The following is an 18,949-nucleotide window of genomic DNA, read 5'->3' on the forward strand; positions in this document are numbered from 1 at the left end:
CATTCAGTTTAACCACTGATTGCCTTGTTATTTTCTTACTAGGTTCTTTTTGTGATTTAAAAAAAAAAAAATCACTGGTTCAGAACCAGCAATGCCTAGTGAGTAGGTGTCCACAGGCTGTAACAGGGTAGAAGAGAGAGATATCAAGTAACCCAATGAGTGTTGGACTATGTAGCTTGTGAAATGGTGGAGTAGCTTTTTTTTTTTTGCAGATTCTCTGCTGGATTCAGTGTGTTGATCTAGAAAAGCTGTTTATCTCCTTATTTGCAGAAGGCAGTTAATAACCAGAGTGTATTGACAGAGCAAGTGGAGGGGCATCATCGCATCATCAGGGGTTTCTGCACTCTTTTCACTTAACTATTACATACTTAATAGTACCCTGCTTCTAAGGCTCTGAGTACAGGCTTAGAGTCATCTTGTCCTGCTGGAATTACTGTGCAGAGCCAAAAGGGTCCCATTTTGTAAGCATCTGCTGGGCCCGTGGAAATGGACTGGAACCTTGTCTCACATTGCTGATACCTCAGATGTTGGCTGGCTATATGAATTGCCTATTTCCTATTGCCGGAGTTGTTTTGATTTTTTTTAACTAAATGCAAATCACTCTTGTCCCTCATCCCAGATGGAAACAAAACAAAATAATGCTTTTTAACATTGTTTCTAGAATTTTAAAGTAAAAGATGGTACTATCCAAAAATTTTTATTTCTGAACATGACAATAGATTATCATAGTTAAGATCAAGACATCATACCCTCTAATTCAGATAGACTGTTGACTCCAAGGGTTTTGGTCAATACCATCACAAATCTTTTCCATTTGACATGCTCTGAATTTTGTTTGGAGGAAGAGTGTGTGTGTGTGTGTGCATGTGCGTGTGCGCACGTGCACATGCATGTTTGTGCATACATGTGTGCATGTTTGTGTGTGCGCGTGTGTGTGTGTGTGTGTGTGTGTGTGTGTGTGTATTGTCTGATCAATATCAGTGCCTGCTTGAGTTAGTAGAATTACATTCCTGGTTCTGTGTGAGATGTATAAAGCAACAAGAAACAGCCCTCATTTTGTCTTAAATTACAGACTAATGTTAATTGTTCTCAGAACTGGATTTTTTTCCTAAAAATTAGAACAATTTTTTTCTTTTGGGTTAAATGAAGTATTGTTAGCTGAAGCCAGTTTGACATGGTTAGAGGGATGTCAGACTGATGAAAGGTGTGCAGCCTGATTTAAAACCAAACTCTGAACCCTTTTAAAGAACAATAAAACATATTTTACATGCTTCTTGTGCATTTTTTCTGTCTACCCCTGCATTGAGTCTTGTTTATGTCTGCTCCCCTTTCTCTGCCTTCTATTCTCAAGGCCTGTTTTGAGTCCTACTAATTTACTTCAAGGAATTGAAACAGATTGGGAAGGTCAAAGAGTTCCTGCTACCCAGGTGTTCAATAAAGGCAAATTTTATCATAGTTTAAGTACAAATGGTACATTGTCTAGTCCAGGCTTTGGACACAACAACATAAAAGCTCAGCATCTCAATTCCAAGTGATTCTTTGAAAACACCTTGGGAGATTCAGATAAATTTACCTGGTAAGGTAATACAGTTGTTCTACTTTGGAGGAGCTGACTAGGTCTGGAGAGGGGAATCAGATATGTAGACATAAGCAGTTAAAGTGCGTGGTTGTACTTTGTTACTTAAAATTCTTTGGTTTTGTTGCCTAATTCTTGTGTCCTTACCTCATTCTCAGCACAGCTTAGCTCTTGTGGTCTGTTCTGATCTTGCGTATACAGAAAACTGCCTTGCCTCATTCTAGTGGCCAAACTCCGTTTTTAAGTTCAGTTCTCTCTGCGCTTGAGACCCTGTTGCAACTGAACATGATAGTTTAGTCTCTATGTCTTGACCTCATGTATCCTCTCGTAATAGTATTATGTTGCTCTGTCCTATTTGGTCTTTGCTCTGGTTTTTTGAGACAGGGACTTGCTGTCACAAGTCCAGACTGGCCTTGACCTTGCTATGTAGCCAAGGCTATCCTCACACTTGTGGCATTCCTGCCTCAGCCTCCCAAGGATTATGTTGCACTATGCCTAGCTGCTTAAAGACCTGATTTTTTGTTTGTTTTGTAGGTATGTGGTGGGGATTGAACCCTGGGTTTTGTGCATGATAGGAAAGCAGTCTACCACTGAGCTACATCCCTGTTTTGTTTCGCTTTTTAAAAATTGAGACAGGGTCTTGCCAGATTGTCCAGGCTGTCCTCAAACTTAATCCTTCTGCCTTAGCTGCCCATGTAGATGGGGATTATTGGCATACACCACAATACCGGCTAAGACTTAAATTTTTATCACCTTTTCCCGTCCTCAGCTTCTGACCTGTTTTTAAATTTAGAAAATAGAAAAAGATTTCCACAGGCTCCTATCATCACATTTACCCACCCACCTGCATCTGTGCCATCTTCTAGTTACTATAGATGGATTGTCCTTTATTTAAGGCAAGCTCTTCCACTTGTAGATTCCACCCCTTACCTGTGCAGAGGTCTTGGATTTCATCTGTCCTGTTCATTAACTTTTCCTTCTAAATTTTTTTGCATCAGCCTACAAACCTGTTCACTCTCCCATATTAAAAACCTCATTTGACCCCAGAACTACCATTCTGCTTCCATTTAAAGCAAAACACAACCTATATGCTCGACTTTTCTCTTGCACTTAGTTCAGAGATTTTTACTCCCAAGGATACTGCTCATAGATCACCAGAACCTCCATGCTACATTGTACACTGGTCAATTCTTACACCTTTTTTGTGTTTGACACAGTCTTACAATGTAATTCAAACTGGCCTTGACTCACTATGTAGTTGGTCTTAAACCCAGGGTAATTTTGTCTCAGCTGAATGCTGAAGTGACTCCTCTAAAATGCTTCATTTAATTTCCAGAGTAGTGCCCCTACCCAGATATTCGCATCCTAAATCCTTGGGTTTACATGGTCGGAGATTTATAGGATGTGATTTAAATTAGGATTTTTTTCTCTTGCAGTGCCAGGGATTGAAACCAGCGTGTAGTGCGTGCTAAGCAACACTCTACCACCGAGCTATGTTCCCAACCTCCTATATAGGATTTTTAGGTGAGTAGAGAGGCGAATCTAGTAGCATAGTTCTTTAGGAGTGTCTTTTGGCCAGGGTTAGAGGAGTGGAACATTGCTTTGAGTATAGAGGAAAGGGCCACACCCAACGGAGACTGGGAGCAGCCTGGGGAACCTGGAAGAAGCAAGGAAACATTTTCTGAGAAGGAACTCAATCCTACCAACACCTTAATTTTCCCATGTGGGCCTTCTACAGAATTGTTTTAAGTCACAAGTTTGTAGTAACTTCTTAGAGTAACAGTTGAAATTCACTAGGACAGATGTTTATCTTTCGGACACCACACATGCAAGTTTTCTCCCAGTTTAAAGGACACACTTGTTTGAGCTTCTGGTTTTTATCAGCACCTGCATTTCTCAACCTGGATTCTATTCTCTGGACGATAGACCAGACTAGACCACAATGCTTAACACCTCAAATTTCAATTTCTGTTCACACATTACTTCAGTTGGGCTTTTCATGACCATCTTACTTAAAATTGCCACTACCTTTTTTGTTTTTCCCAGGACCAGGGATTGAACTCAGGACCTTGTGCTTGGGAGGCAGGCATGCTACCACTGAGCTAAATCCTTGGCCTAATGAAATAGCCACTACCATGTCACTGATAACGCTATTGCCCTACTATGCTTTCGTGTTCTCCATAGCATTTCTCATGGTCTCATATTTTTTACTTTTCTCCTCACTAGAATATAATCTCCACAAAGGTGTGGTTGTCCTCTCATCTTGTTCACTGTACCTTTAGCACCTTTGGTGGTGCTTTCTCCGTACTGTAGGTACAGTAGAGGCACAGATAAACTATAGTACTGTGGTACTAAGGGGTAAATACAGCTGTCCTGGAGTACATTGTAGAACTCCACATAGTTGTTTGAGCTGGGCTTGAAGAACAAGGTAGAAGAGGTTGGTCCACAATGCGATAGCTCTTTACATTCCTTAGGTTGGCTGTGATAAAGAAATGGACAATAGCAACTCGACAAAGGTGTGGTGAAGTTGGAGCCATCGTACGTTGCTGGTGGTGGTAATGTAAAGCCGTGGTGCAGCTGTATTTGAAAGCAGCTTGACAGTTTCTCTGAAGTTAAAGCAAGAACTGCAATATGAACCAGCTGTAATATCCATTTCTAGATATAGATCTGAGATAATAGATGATAGTGGTTGCCTGGGATGTGGCTGGGAAGTGACTGCCAAAGAGCAAGGAGTTTCTTTTTGGAGTTATAAAAATATTCTGGAATTAACGGCAATGGTTGTATAGCACTGTGAATGTACTAAATGCCACTGGGTTCTACACTTTAAAAGGTTATGTTACAGTCGAGTGGACCAAAATACCGTGCTTTTGTGTACAACAAGGAAAGAATTGGCAAGCGTACACCTCATAGTAAGTAGCTGCATTTATCAAGGATCATTGGCGGTAGCCGGAACAGGCAGAAGGAAGAACTTGAGCCTCAACACAACTCAGACTTTCAGTATTGAAAGGTTCAGGGAACTCTGACTCCAGGTGCCTCCCATTGCGGTCAGACACCTCTGACTCCAGGTGCTTCCTGTTTCATTTCTCACTGGTGCAGGAACTATAACGAATGCACTGCTGCCTCAGACCTCCTGAGCTCAGACATGGATAGTCACCGGGGCAATATTGTGGCCACAGCTGAATGAAGAGAAGGGAGTGGCTCACTCAGTTTTCCTGTTTCTGACTCTATCAGGCCAGGGATAAAACTCATGGAAGAGTGCATGGTTAGCGTGAAGCCCCATGTTTATTCCCTAGTGTGCTCACATACAGAAAGGTTGATGTGGACAAGGTACATTTCAGGCAGAGGAAATGAGAGAATGGAAGTAGAGCCAGATGTTTGGGAGCACTCGTGATTTATTTGGTCTTTCTGGAGAGTATGGATTTGTGTTGGTCAGGCTTGGTTGTCATCAGACTGAAGGTCTTCCCAGGTCCTAGCTGATTGCATCGGGGGTAGGAGCTTGGCCCAAAGCTAACCAGCACATTTTCTGGCGAACAGATCCTCTGTTACACCTGAGGGGGACTTGGATGTGAGGGTCCAGTAGCTCCCGTGCGTAAGTTGGGCCTTATGTGAGACGAGCAGGTAAAAGATGGAGGAGGGTGGAATAGCAGCCCAGGGGAGATGAGAGGAGAGACTAGCTTAGGGGTCGGGAAGCTCGTCCTGCAGGTAGCTCAGTTCAGAGTTCTGCTTTCCCTCAAGGCCTCACTACATATCGCCTCCTGAAGTCCTTTCAGTGGTTTCTGCTCCTTACCTCTTGTTTGAAGTAGCTTGAGTCATTTTCTTAACAACTAAGAAGGCTCTGACTTGAAGGGATGATACAAACACTGTGGAGTGAGTGCTGTAACTGGAGTGTCTGTAGAAAGGGTGCTGGTGTATTTGGTAAATTATTCGAGCACTTGCTACATACTGCACACCATTCTAACCACTGAGGATACGGTGAGAAGCAAGACAGATTCTGTTGGAGAGTATGGAGAATAAATAGCTAAGTCATTTGTGTGGAGGGACCAGGGCTGTAAGGATAGGAAGAAAGTAAATCGTGGAAGGGGGTAGTGACTGGGGTTACAATTGGCATTATAATGGGGTGGGGTTATGGTACACCCCTGTAACCAGCTACGTGGGAGGCTGGCGTAGGAAGATTGCAAGTTTGAGGGCAGCCTGGATGACGTAGTCCCTCTTTCAAAATAAAAAATAAAAAGGCCTCATGTAGCTAGGTTCAAGGCTATATTGGTTACTTGCCTGTTGCTGGGACAAGATGTGTGACACCTGCCACTTAAAGGAGGAGAGTTTTATTTTGGCTCACAATTCTCGGAGCATTCGGGCCATGGTTGGTTGGCTCTAAGGCAGAAAGCATATGGTAGAGGGGCAGGGTGGAAGAAAACTGCTCAACCTATGGCACCCAGAAGGCAGAGAGACAGGGAGGAACTGAGGTTAAGAATACACACTTATAGGCTGGGTGTGGTGGTGTACCTTGTAATCCTAGCACTTGGGAGGCTAAGACAGGAGAATCTCTTTGAGTTGGAAATCTGAACTATAAAGAAAGAATACACCCTTCTCAGCCAGGGCGTGGTGGTGCATGATTATAATCCCAGCACTCAGGAGGCTGAGGTAGGAGGATCGCTGTGAGCTCGAGACCAGCCTGGGTTACATAGTGAGTTCCAGGTCAGTCTCAACTACATAGTGAGACCCTGTCTCACAAAACAAAAAACAAACAAAAAAATACACACTTCTAAGTCCAGTGTGGTGGTGCACACCTATAACTCCAGTACTTGGGAGGGTGAGGCAGGAGGATTGCCACAAGTTTGAGGCCAGCCTGAACTACAAAGCAAGACCATGTTGTAAAAAAATTAAACACTTGTCTAGGTCATGACTCTAGTGACCCACTTCTACCGACAGGGTCCAGCCTCTGAATACATGAGACTGTTGGGGGATGTTTAAAATCTCAACCATAATAGAGGCCTTGAGTTCATTCCCCAGCGTTGGGGGTAGGGTTGGGAGGATCACTTGTGAATTTTTGCTTTGGGCTATGAGGAGTTACTAAATGTCAGTAAGCCCCGAAGTCATACAGATCTGGCTCAAAAAAGTTATTCCAAGAATCTCCTTGAATTAGAGACCATATTTGCAAACCCCACATTTGATCTGCATGCAGTAAAGACTAGCTGGATAATGAGAGTGAATTGGGGAGGGTAGAAACTGGGAGATCCTTTGGACATGGTAGCTCATGATGATCGCAGTGGTCCAGGACAGAGGCACTGGGGCCTCAACTAAAGGAGCAGCTGAGGAATATGGTAGAAGTCTTGACTTTCAGCCACCGGAGCCCAGATCTCTAGAAAATATGACCTCAGTATATCTACATTGTATATCTACATTCACATTTCAAGGGATTGACTAATATCAGCTGGGATATCTGGTCATGGAAAAGACCCTACTACCACCACCTGTCTGCATTTTCCCCTGCAGACCACACATGCAAATGAAAGTAACTAGACTACCTCACTGCTCATGACCTTGCCAGCCATCCTGGAAGTGGCAAGTGTGATAATAGTGTGCTGTTAGCCATGCCTCTTGTGTCTCCTTTGATGTTTTGGGGCTAAGGAGTGAGGAAGATAGAGGAACAAGGGCATAATGCTAGCTGACACCCGTCAAGTACCACGGTGCCCAGAACTTCACATGCCTGGTTGGACTTAATCACCGTGGACTTCTGCACAGGCCTCACTGCTAAACCCACTTTACAGATGAGGAAACTGAGAAGCGAAGCAATAGCAAATGGGAGGCAGGCCAGGATTCAAATCTGGGGCGGATTCTAAACTGAACACTCTCTACTTCTCACTGTACCATTGTGGTAGAGTGGGAAGTTATTTGTGGAGTATTGTGCTCAAGATGTTTCTGTGGGTTTTCACCCTCATTAAGAGATCTAGTTAATTGAGCTTCATTTCTGTTTTCACTGTGGGGCAGGAGGAAGTGGGCACATTTGAGCGTCGCTGCGTGAGTATAACATAGTAATTCTGACTTGACAGTGGATTTAACTTATATAAATGGTGTGTAATGGGCCCTGCCAGTAACAAACCAGGATATTTGAGCAGAGTGGTTTATCGTTTATAATTGGCTTCCTATTACTGTTGGCTGCTTCTCCTGCACAGAGCATTACTTCAGGATTGGTATTTGATTTAAGAAATTTTCAAATTGATTTTATCTTCGGTGCATTAATGCATGGCCTACATTCGTGCAGAGGCATTAGATAACCAGGCTGGACATGTTTTGGGAATCATAACTGGATCTGAGCTGCCAGTGGTACAGCTTTTATTCAGCATAGATAAATCACTTTCTGAAAACATTTTTCTACCTAGGCCCTGCGACTTACTTTTCAGGGCATCTCAAATTTAGGCCCCTTGAAATTGGAATGTATTCCCCAAATCATGCTAAAAGACACAATTGGGAATTTGTTAATATGAGTAGATTTAATCACTGTCTTCCTTTTGGACCTGAATGCATAAATATTCAAGGAAGGGTGTGGAAATCAGTCTAACTTTTAAGGATGCACAGTTGTGATGCCTTTTAAAATCAGGAAATATGAAATATTACCCCAGTAACGAGAATGCTATAAATGTGGCTGATGACATGGAAAACTGAAGGGTGTTCTGCAATTTCATGAGGATTAGCATAGGTAAATGTTTTTAGTTAAATGTTTTTCAGCTCTAGAAGTGCAGAATAGATCACAGCTGCATGAAAATACCAATTAATCATCTTCTAATGCTTTTATGTAAATGATTATATTTGACTTTCATTTACAGTTGCCATTAACACCTGGAACCCTAAGATTGATAACAGGTAAAAATTTAATGAATACATAAATTAAAGATTTGAATCATGTTTAGATTAATTTATAGCCCTTTTAGTCATTACCACAAGTCTTCTTGAAATTTAAAAATCATGGGATGAGACAGAAAATAGGAGACAGAGTTTGAACTTACCAGTTTTTCAGTGGTGAAAAGCATGACTTGGGCCAGGCAGGGTGACGCACATTTGTGATCCCAGCACTTAGGAGGCTGAGGCAGGAGGATCACTATGAGTTCAAGGCCAGTCTGATCTACGTAGTAAGACCCTGTGTCAAAACAACCAAGGAAAGACAAAAAAAAAAAAAAAAAAAAAAAAAAAAAAAAAAAAAAAAAAAAGAAAAAAGAAAAGAAAAGAAAAGAAAAACGAAGAAGAAAAGCATGACTTGGAAGAGCTACACTCTACTAGTATTTTTTTTCTACCCTTTGCAACAATTCATTATGTGTCAGGCCTATGTATACCACAGGCGACTTCTAAATTGCTCCATGTCCTCAGACAACATTTTTTCTTTTAATGAAAATTTTCTTTCCTACGTACTTTCTTTGCCTTAAATTTTTTTTTCAGAAAGGAAATTAAAATGAATTTTCAGAAGTTTTGAAAAATGTAATGAACAAAAACCTCATTATGCTGACATCCAGGGACAACCATTACTAACATTACGATGGTTTCCTTTCACCAGCCCCTTGTATAATTATAATTATATAATTGTGTTTCTTGTTTTCTCACACAGTCACAGTAAATTACAACTTTGCTGGAATCTTACTACACTGTGCTCTGTGTTTTAAATATATTCTGTTTCAAGTGGTTGGTAATACTTTTTTCCACTGTACAAGTTAGGACTTGAAAGCCCAGAGAGGGTAAGTAGCTTGCCCAGTACAACATACCTAGTAAGTGGCAGAGCCAGAATTCTAACCCAGGACGTCGAGCTCAGAAACCCTGATCAGCCAGGCAGGGTGGCACATGCCTGTAATCACAGTACCCAGGAGGCAGAAGCAGGAGGATTGTCATGAGTTCAAGACCAACCTGGGTTACACAGTGATTCCCTGTCTCAAACAACAAAAATAAAAATAAAAACAGTGAATTCAAGGCCATCTTGAACTACATAGCAAGATCCTATCTCAAAAAACAAAACAAAACAAAACAAAACAGATCATACTACTGTCCTGTATTCCCCTGCATTCAGTAAGCAGAAACTACAATCATAGCTTAACTGAATCTCATTATCTGAGGAGTACACTTTTTTCTCTGAACCTCAGAAATGGCTATTTTCTGAGGATGGTGGCACACACCTGTAATCCCAGCCCTCAAGGTGCTAAGGCAGGCTGACTGTGAGTTCAAGGCCAGCCTGGGTTACACAGCAAGTTCCTGTCCAACAAAACGGAGGCTACTTATTCTCGTACCCATGTCCTACAGGGTAGTGGGAACTGAGGGCTCAGCTCCTCAGGGCCACAGTCACTGTTCCTCTGCCCTTAGCTAATCACAGCTTAGGAAAGTGATCATCAGGGTGTTATAAACACTGCTTGCCATACTGCTGTCCTGTCACTGTCTCCACGTTTCAATGCGGAGTTCCTTGGGCTTTGAAGACCCAACTTAGGTCATTTTTCTACCCTCTGTGAACTCAGAGCCTCTTCCAGCCCTTTCAATGCAGAGGCCTCTATTACCTTAATCCAGTGACTTTGCTAAGGGAGTGGGGCTGCTTTTCCTCTTCCGTAGTCCAGAGGTTTACCAATGTCTAAAGGGAGAACAGTTATATGTGTATGTGTGTGTGCATATATATTAACACATATGTATATATACACACATGTTTACTGCAACTTTTATTGAAATTAGGTGTGTAATAATTAAAGTAATAAAATATCCAGCATTCTTTATGTAAATTTTATATAAACAAATCATTCCATAGAATGCTTTTGTTGATTTCTGTCAGACTCTTGTGTTCTAGCCAACCTATGCTTGCCATCAACAAATCAAATGTAAATGTCGCTTATTGTCCTTTACGTTGAAGACTCAAAACAATGAAGATGATGAAGATATCACAACTTCATATCACTTATCAGTGATGTGGCAAACTTCTTTGCAGATTTTGATAATAGTTTTTGAGTACTAGAAGACTATTTCCTCAATTTTCAGGTTTTTTTGTTGTCGTTGTTTTGTTTTTTGTTTTTTTGAGGCAGAGTCTCACTATGTAGTTGAGACTGACCTGGAACTCACTATGTTGCCCAGGCTGGTCTCGAACTTGCAGCGATCCTCCTGCCTCAGCCTCCCAAGTGCTGGGATTAGAGGCATGTGCCACCATGCCTGGCTTTCCTCAATTTTTTTGTGCAGGATTTAATCTGCATCACTAAGATTTTCTCCATTAAGTAAATATTTAAGCCTAGACACTGATGGAATAGTAACTCAAGCTCTGATTGGTAGGACTTGCCAATTTCTGTCGTATAAATACTCTGCCAATTTCAAGCTACCAGTTGCTGTCACTGGACATTGTTGGGGAATGAATACAGTGGCCTAGCATATCGTATTTCACTCACGCAGCTACAGAAAATATCAGAGCATAGATCTTAGTAAAATAATTAGGAATCCATGAGTTTTAAGAATTTATGAACTTTTGGGCTGGGGATGTAGCTCAGTGGCACAGTATCTGCCTGGCAAGTACGAGGCCCTGAGTTTGATTCCCAGTACCAAAAAGAAGAAAAAAAAGAATTTATGGACTTTATTTATTTATTCATTTATTTTTTTGAGGTATAGTCTCGCTGTGTAGTTCAGACTGGCCTTGAATTCACTATGTAGCCCAGGCTGGCCGCAAACTCTTGGTGATCCTCCTGCCTCAGCCCCCTGAATTGCTAGGATTACAGGCATGCACATCGCACCTAGATAACTTGTTTAATTATAAGTTTCTACAACTTAACTTCTAATATTGGACATATTTAATCAGATTTCAAAATTCCTGAGCTTTTTTTTCTTCCCTTTTTTGTGATGCTGGATATTGAACCTAGGGCTTTGTATATGTTAGGCAAGCACTCAGCCACTGAGCTGCATCAACGACCCCCTTTTTATTTTGAGATGGGACTTTGCTAAGTTGCCCAGGCTGACCTCGAACTTGCCATCCTCCTGCCTTAGCCTGCTGAGTACCGTGGCTGGGATGCAGCACCATGCCCACCAATTCATGTATTGCAATGATTGACTCTTACTTGGTGCAAGCTGGCTCCAGCTCGTTCTGTGTCTAGTCACCTCTGCCGACTCTCTGACAGCAGCCCAACAACCCACCTGTGTCACCTTCTCACCTGCAACAGCACACTTGCCCTTGGAATAATTTTTTATTCACTTTCCACCCACCACAGCCTTATTTTTGTCCTTTCCATGACAGACTGTGCTGGGAAGTACAGGCTCCTTCCCTCCTCTCCCCACCCCCTGAATTCCAGTGTTCCCCAGGGCTCTTTTTGATGCTCTACCACACTCTGCTTCGGTGATCTCATTCAAGTCTCACCACTGAGTACCCTGATGGCTCCTGAAACTGTAATTCTGACCCATACTTCTCTCTAATGCTCCAGACCCATTTGTCCAACGGGTTGTTTGACGTCTTACTCACTTGTCTTATGTCAAACTCAGCCTTTCAAGAATATATTCCTGGCTTCCTTTACTTACTAAGTCATCGGAGCCAAAAACCCTGATGGCTCAGAGTCATCTTGGTCTTTTCTTTGTTTCATTGCTCTCACTTTTTACCCTGGCACCAAATCCAGATTGACGTACCCGTTCATTTATCTATCCGTCAGACTTTTCAGCAAATATTTATTAGAACTGCTGCATAGTATATTGGGTAAGAGCTGGGAGTCTGCCAAGCATACTTCCTGGCTCTGCTAGTTAACTAGCTTTGTTATCTTGGGAAATTCGCTTGACCACTCTATGTTTCAGTTTTCTTAAATATAGAGTGAGAATGATAACAGAATCTCCTTTACAGGCAATTGCAGGGAGGACTGGGTTATTCTGAGCAAAACACAGAACAGTTAAAACAGCCTGACACGAAGTAAACATTCAAGAAATCTTAGCTGTTGGTATTTATTGAGCTGAATATTTATGTCAGGAGAGCATCATAAGTAACTGGCAGTGTATTCCTAGGGCTACCATAACAAAGTACCATAAACAAGGTGGTATAAAGCAGCAGAGATTGCAGAGATTTATTGCATGCAATCAAGGTGTCAGCAGGGCCACGCTCCCATTAGAACTGGTAGGGAATCCTTCCTGGGCCTCCTCCAAGCTGCTGGCAGTTGCTAACCATCTGAGGTTACTTGGACATGATTCTAATCTCTGCCTTCATGTAATACCGTGTATTCTCTGTGTGCCTCTGTCTTTACATGACTGTCTCCTGCAAACGACAACAGTAATATTAGATTCAGGGTCCACCCTACTCCAGAATGATCTCATCTTAAGTAATTATATCTACAGCAACCCTGCTTCCAAATAAGCTCATATTCTGAGGTACTGGGGCTCAGGACTTCAGTGTATCTATTTTGTATGCGACAAGATCACTAAAGTTTGAAAGTTTCTATCCCCCTAAAATTCATAGGTTGAAATCCTAACCCTGAAGGTGATGGATTGGGAGATGAGGCCCTTGGGGGGTGATTACGTGACTAGGATTGGGACTGGTGCCCTTAGAGAGACTCCAGAGAGCTAGCTCCGCCCTTCCACTGTGGGAAGATACAGTGAGAAGGCACTGCCTGTGAACAGGACACCGGCCTTCACCAGACCCCGAGTCTGCTAACTTTTGATCTTGGACTCCCAGCCTCCAGATCTATGTGCAATACATTTCTGTTGTTTATAAACCACCTCATTTATGGTATTTTATTATAGCTGGCCAAATGGTCTAAGACACAATCCAACCTCTCACAGGCAGGAACTCTAATTCAGAGATCATATGTGATTGCCGACCTTGTGTGGCTTGAGATTGAGTGGCACTGTAGACCTTAATATCTTACCTGCTATCTCCTTATAGCCACTGTCTGGCTTCTTTCTGTGTTGTAACAGTCTCCTGACCAGGGCTTCGTCTGGGCCCATCTCTCTATGGCTTTTAGAGTGATCTTTCCAAAATATAACGTTGTTCACGTCACCTCTTTCTGAAGTTCCCTGAGCTTTCAGGTAAATGTTCGGTATACAATGTTCTTTTTGCTTGTGTCCTTTCTTTCTTTATATACTGAACCTTTTTTGGTGTGTGTGTGTGTGTGTTTTGGTTTTTTTGGTTTGTTTGTTTGTTTTGAGACAGGGTCTCACTATGTAGTTCAGACTGATCTGGAACTCACTATGTAGCCCAGGCTGGTCTCGAACTCACAGCAATCCTCCTGCCTCAGCCTCCGGAGTGCTGGGATTACAGGCATGCGCCATCACGCCTGGCTATACTGAACTTTATACTATAGCCCAACAGTCTGCAGCTCTCCAACCACATCCTCTCTTAATGAATGACATCCTTCTGGCCTTGTACACACCGAGCCTCACAGCTCTTTGTCTGCCTGGGGACCCCCTCACCCCTCCTCTGAGCTGCTCTGGCCCTCTGTGCATATGGGGACAGGGACTTGCTGAATTTCTTGTTTCCCTTGTGCCTTCTCATCAAGACAGAATGCCCTTGAGGGCTAGGACTGTGTTTGTATGCTCTATTGTCAGACATTACTGTGACTTCGGATCTTTTCACTGTTGCAAATGGAACTATGATAAATATCTTTTTTTTTACATAATTTTTCAAATTTAAAATTATTTCCTTAGGCACAACTCCACAACAAAAAGATAAACGACCCAATTTAAAAATGGGTAGACTTGAGTAGATATTTCTCCAAAGAAGATACATAAATGGTCAGCAAACATATGGAAAAAATACTCAATGTTATTAGTCATTAGGAAATGCAAATAAAACCACGAGAAGATTCTGCTTCATAACCACTAGGTTATTGTTTTAATAAAAAACAGAAAATGTTGGTGAGAATGTGGAGATGAAGAAATCAGGACATTTCTGGTGGGAGTTTAAAGTGATGTAGCTTCTGTGGAAGACACGTTGGCAGTTTCCCAATCAGTTATACACAAAGTCACCCCAGACTATAAGAACTGAAAGCAGATACTTAAAAAAAATTGGGTACGAATGTCCATAGTAGCACTGTTCACAAAACCAAAAGATGGGAATGATTGTTCATGAATGAGTGACAGAATGTGGTATATCCACCCAGTGAAATATTACTTAGCCACGAAAAGGTAGAGTATGATGATATACAGCAATACGGATAAACCTTAAAAACCTCACGAGAGGCTTCTTTTTTAATGAAAGATTTTTTTAAGTGAAAGAACCCAGGCATAAAATCATCACATGATATATGATTCCATTTATATGAAACATTCAGAATAGAGACATAAAGGGGCTGGGGATTTAGCTCAGCAGTTTGGTAGCTTGCCTTGCAAGCGCAAGGACCTGAGTTCAATCCCCGGTACCAAAAAAAAAAAAAAGAATAGAGACAAAAAGACAGAAGGTGCATTGGTTGTTGCCCAGAACTGAGGGGAGGGGAAGATGGGAGCTGGCTGCCCAGTGGGTCCAGGGTTTAGTTTTGGGGGTGATAAAATATTTTGGAAGTAGAGTGAGTTGCATACCACTGTGAAGGTGCTAAATCTCGCTGAACTATGCATTTTAAAATGTTTGATTTTGTTACATAAATTTTACCTCAATAAAAATTAAAAATGGAACCAAGTACTGAGACAAACTATAATACAAATGAACCTTAAAAACCTTATGTTGATCTTCAAGAAGCCAGTTGATCACATGTTGTATGATTCCATTTTTGTGAAATCCTCAAACAGGCAAACTCAGGAGACAGAAAGATTAGTGGTTGCTGGGGACCAAGGGAGTGCCAGGGAGTGACTGGTGGCTGTGCGATTCCCTTAGGGCTGATGAAGTATCCTGGAACTACAGACTGACTGGCTTGAGTGTGTTGCACCTCAAAAACCATAAGCATTAGCCTGCTATGGTGGTACCCTCCTGTAATGCGAGCACTTGGGAGGCTGAAGCAGGAGGATCGTCATGAGTTCAAAGCCAACCTGGGATACATAATAAATTTAAGACCAGCTTGAACTACACAGTGAGACCCCAACTCAGAAAAACCAAACCAAACCAAAACAAATCCATAAGCATTTTGTTTGTGACATTATTTATTTTTGTGGTGCTAGAAGATCAAATCCAGGGCCCTTGAATGATAACAGGTGCTCAAATAATGAGCTACATACATCCCTGGCCCAAAAATAAATTCTGGAGCCAGTTTCCAAACAGATAAAATCCCTTGAATTCATTGGAGTTGCATTCCTGGGAAGTATTTTCTTTTCTTTTTGGTACCGGGAATCGAACGTGGGTCCTTGCGCTTGTGAGGCAGGCAGTGGAACCACTGAGTTAGATCCTGAACCCCTGTGAAGTAATTTTAACAACCACACTTGTGCATAAAATGGAGTTGGATTCCAGGCTCAGATCATTTTACAGGTTTCTACATCTTTGTAAGTGTCCCGTGGGACATTTGGGAATGGCACGGAGGACATTCTCAGGTGAGTCCTCCTGTATATCCATTCCTTGGCCCCTCCTCTAAATGTGGACATGCTGTCGTGGGCAGTTCTACCCCAGCTGAAAATCTCGGAAACTCCTCTAATCCTCTCCTTTTCTAGTCCAGGTGACAGAGGCGAAGTGAGACCATCTGAAATGTGCTCCTGCTACTCTGCCCGCTTGCTAACCCTCCCACCTTCTGCCCTGTGAAGGTGGAGAAGCCTTTGTTAGTGGGACATCACCCCTGCCGGGTTTATCTGACTCCTTCCTTCCTTTGGCTCCCTTCTTCCTTATCTCTCGCTCTCCTTTTTTTCCCCAGTATCCAATTCTTTAGGAAAAACTGTTGGCTTCCCTTCCATATATACAACAGTGGTAGCTTTCTGTTGGTTCTCTTGTCCCACTGCTACCACCTATTTTTCTTGTAACATCTAGGAAGAATCGTTAAAAAAAAAAAAAAACCAAAGAAAAGGACCTCCAGCCAGTCCTTTGCTTAACTGCTCAGGTGGCTTTCCAAGACCTGGGGAGAGAGAGTGTAGATTCCTATCCCTGTCCTAGAAGGCCTCACATGGCCTGGCCACATGACCTGCTCCCCTCATTGAGCTTGGGCCGAACTGGCCTCGCACCAGCCCTGCTCCCCACACCTGATCTAACTTCTCTCTGGAGCTAACTTCTCTCACGCAGCTCTTTGGACAGCTGACTCCTTCACGTCTATTTCAGCATCACCACCTTCACACTATTCCTGGCTACTTATCTGAACAACCCATCTCCTTACTCTTGTTTTTGTCCTTTAAAAGATTTGTCACAGTTTGAAGAGGGAGTATTCTTTGCTTGTTTTTTGTTTGTTTGTTTTTGGTTTTGGTTTTTTGAGACGGGGTCTCACTATGTAGTTGAGACTGACCTGGAACTCACTATGTAGCCCAGGCTGGTCTCAAACTCACAGCGATCCTCTTGCCTCAGCCTCCCCAGTGCTGGGATTACAGGTGTGTGCAACCACGCCTGGCCTATTCTTTGCTTGTTTGTTGTCTCCTCAGTAGGCTGTAAGTCGTGCAGAACTTCACTGTCTCTGTAACCCAAAATGGACCTATCAGAGTGCTTTCTGTGACATGCCTAGAAACATGTTCCTTTCTCATTCTGTTTCTGGCCTTGAGATCCGTGACAGAACATTGGAAAGGAATTGGTCGGTGGGTGGTGAAGATTAGAGAAACAGCAAATGCACAGACAGACAGAATAGAGGAGACAGACGAGAGATGGAGAGGCCGTCTTCAGGGCACGGCAGGTGGACACCAGGTGTTCCAGTCCCCAGGCTCCCTAACCTGCTCTCCACGTGGCTGTGCACACCTGCCCTGGGTGTGTCCTGTTTCTTAAGTGCTTGGTTTTATTGAGGCATAGTTTATATTTGGCAAAAAATCACTGTTTTTAAGCATACAATCTGAAGTGCTTTAACAAAGGCGCACAGTTGTGTAACTACTGCTACAATTAAGATATAGACCATTTCCTTCAATCTTAAAGGCTTAACTTGTCTCTTGAGTTTTATATGCTACCCTTAAAATCTCCCAGCACCCATTTTTGTGCTTGGGCTCAAACCTAGGACCTCAAGCATGCGAGGCGAGCACTCTGCCCCTGAGCTATATTTCCAACCATAATGACCATATCCGTCACCTCCAGGAGTTTCCTGCTGACCCTTGGTAAGCTTTCTCTCCTGACCCTCTTTTCTCCTCATCCTTGAGCAACTGCTATTTTGTTTCCTGTCACTGTAGATCATGTTACATTTCTAGAGTTTTGTATAAATAGAATCGTCTAATTATTTTTAAAATCATCCATGTATTGAGAGTTTTTTTGCTGAGGATCATTCCATTATATAGATGTACCATAATTTGTTTATCCATGCACCTATTGATAGATTTGAGTTGTTTCTAGTTTGAGGTTATTACAGATAAAGCTCTTGTGAATTTCACTTATTTATTTTTTTTTTGAGACAAGGTCTGGCTGGCCTCAAACTCGGGGTAGTTCTCCTGCCTCAGCCTCCAGAGTGCACTGCTATGAATTTTCATGCACAAAAGCTTTGATGGACATACGTCTTCTTTTTCTCTTGCGTAGAAACTTCCAAGGGGAACAGCTGGACCATATGTTACCCTTACATTGTTTTTAAAAATAGATACCTCTTTTTCACAAAAGTGTAGGGTGGGTCAAGGGCCTCAGCGGGCCTCGGACTCAGTTCCTGCCCTGCTGACTTCCTCCAAGCTGCCTCTGGTCCCTTGCAAGTCATGCTGCAGCCCAAGCAGTTGGCTGTATGTGCAGCTTGCCTTCCTGGACACGTCCCATTTGCGAGGCAGTGTTGACTTACATAAGCATTCTGACCTCTGCTTCTTGCCAGAGTCTGAAATCGTGAAATCTTTTGCGAACGTGCTCTTGCTGTCTCTGGACTGGAATGTTAAGTGCAGAAGGAGTTGTCTCGCTTCACAGTCTGATCAAAATAAGCCTGTGGCTGGACCAGGTCAGTGACTGACACAAGCAAGGAGAGCGTCAAGTGAAATAGTCTGGGAGCAGAGAGCTGTGCGGCTATGTGGGGAATGAGGCCCACACATCCGGAGATGCCCAGACTGCACACGTGGGCATATTTGAGTTGAACTTATTTTTGCACTCACATGGTTCATAATTCAAAAGCTGGGGCAGGAATACCATATTGTGAAAAGTCTTTTCCTTCTCACATCCCCATTTACCCCAGGTCCCCAGAGGTGACCCTAGCTCCTTCCACCCAGCCCCTTGCACAGTCTTCCCAAGATTTGCATATATAACAATAGATGTGTGTCTTGTGTGTGTGTGCATGGCTTTCTTTTTTGCACAAGTGCTAGTAGACTAAACACAGTGTTGAACGCTGATTTTTTTTTTCACTTTACGTATTGTAGAGTTTAGTCCATAGTATCGTAAAAGAGCCTCCTCGTCCTTTTTCTGTA

General features: G+C 42.6%; 1 pseudogene; it reads left to right on the forward strand.

Moving 5' to 3' along the window:
• The first annotated feature begins 8,228 nt into the window (after nt 1-8,228).
• The window catches only part of LOC104860419, a 28,843-nt pseudogene continuing 18,122 nt past the window's right edge, over nt 8,229-18,949 (forward strand).

Source organism: Fukomys damarensis, unplaced genomic scaffold (assembly GCF_012274545.1).
Source record: "Fukomys damarensis isolate Sample0158 unplaced genomic scaffold, DMR_v1.0_HiC HiC_scaffold_23, whole genome shotgun sequence".
Taxonomy (NCBI): domain Eukaryota; kingdom Metazoa; phylum Chordata; class Mammalia; order Rodentia; family Bathyergidae; genus Fukomys; species Fukomys damarensis.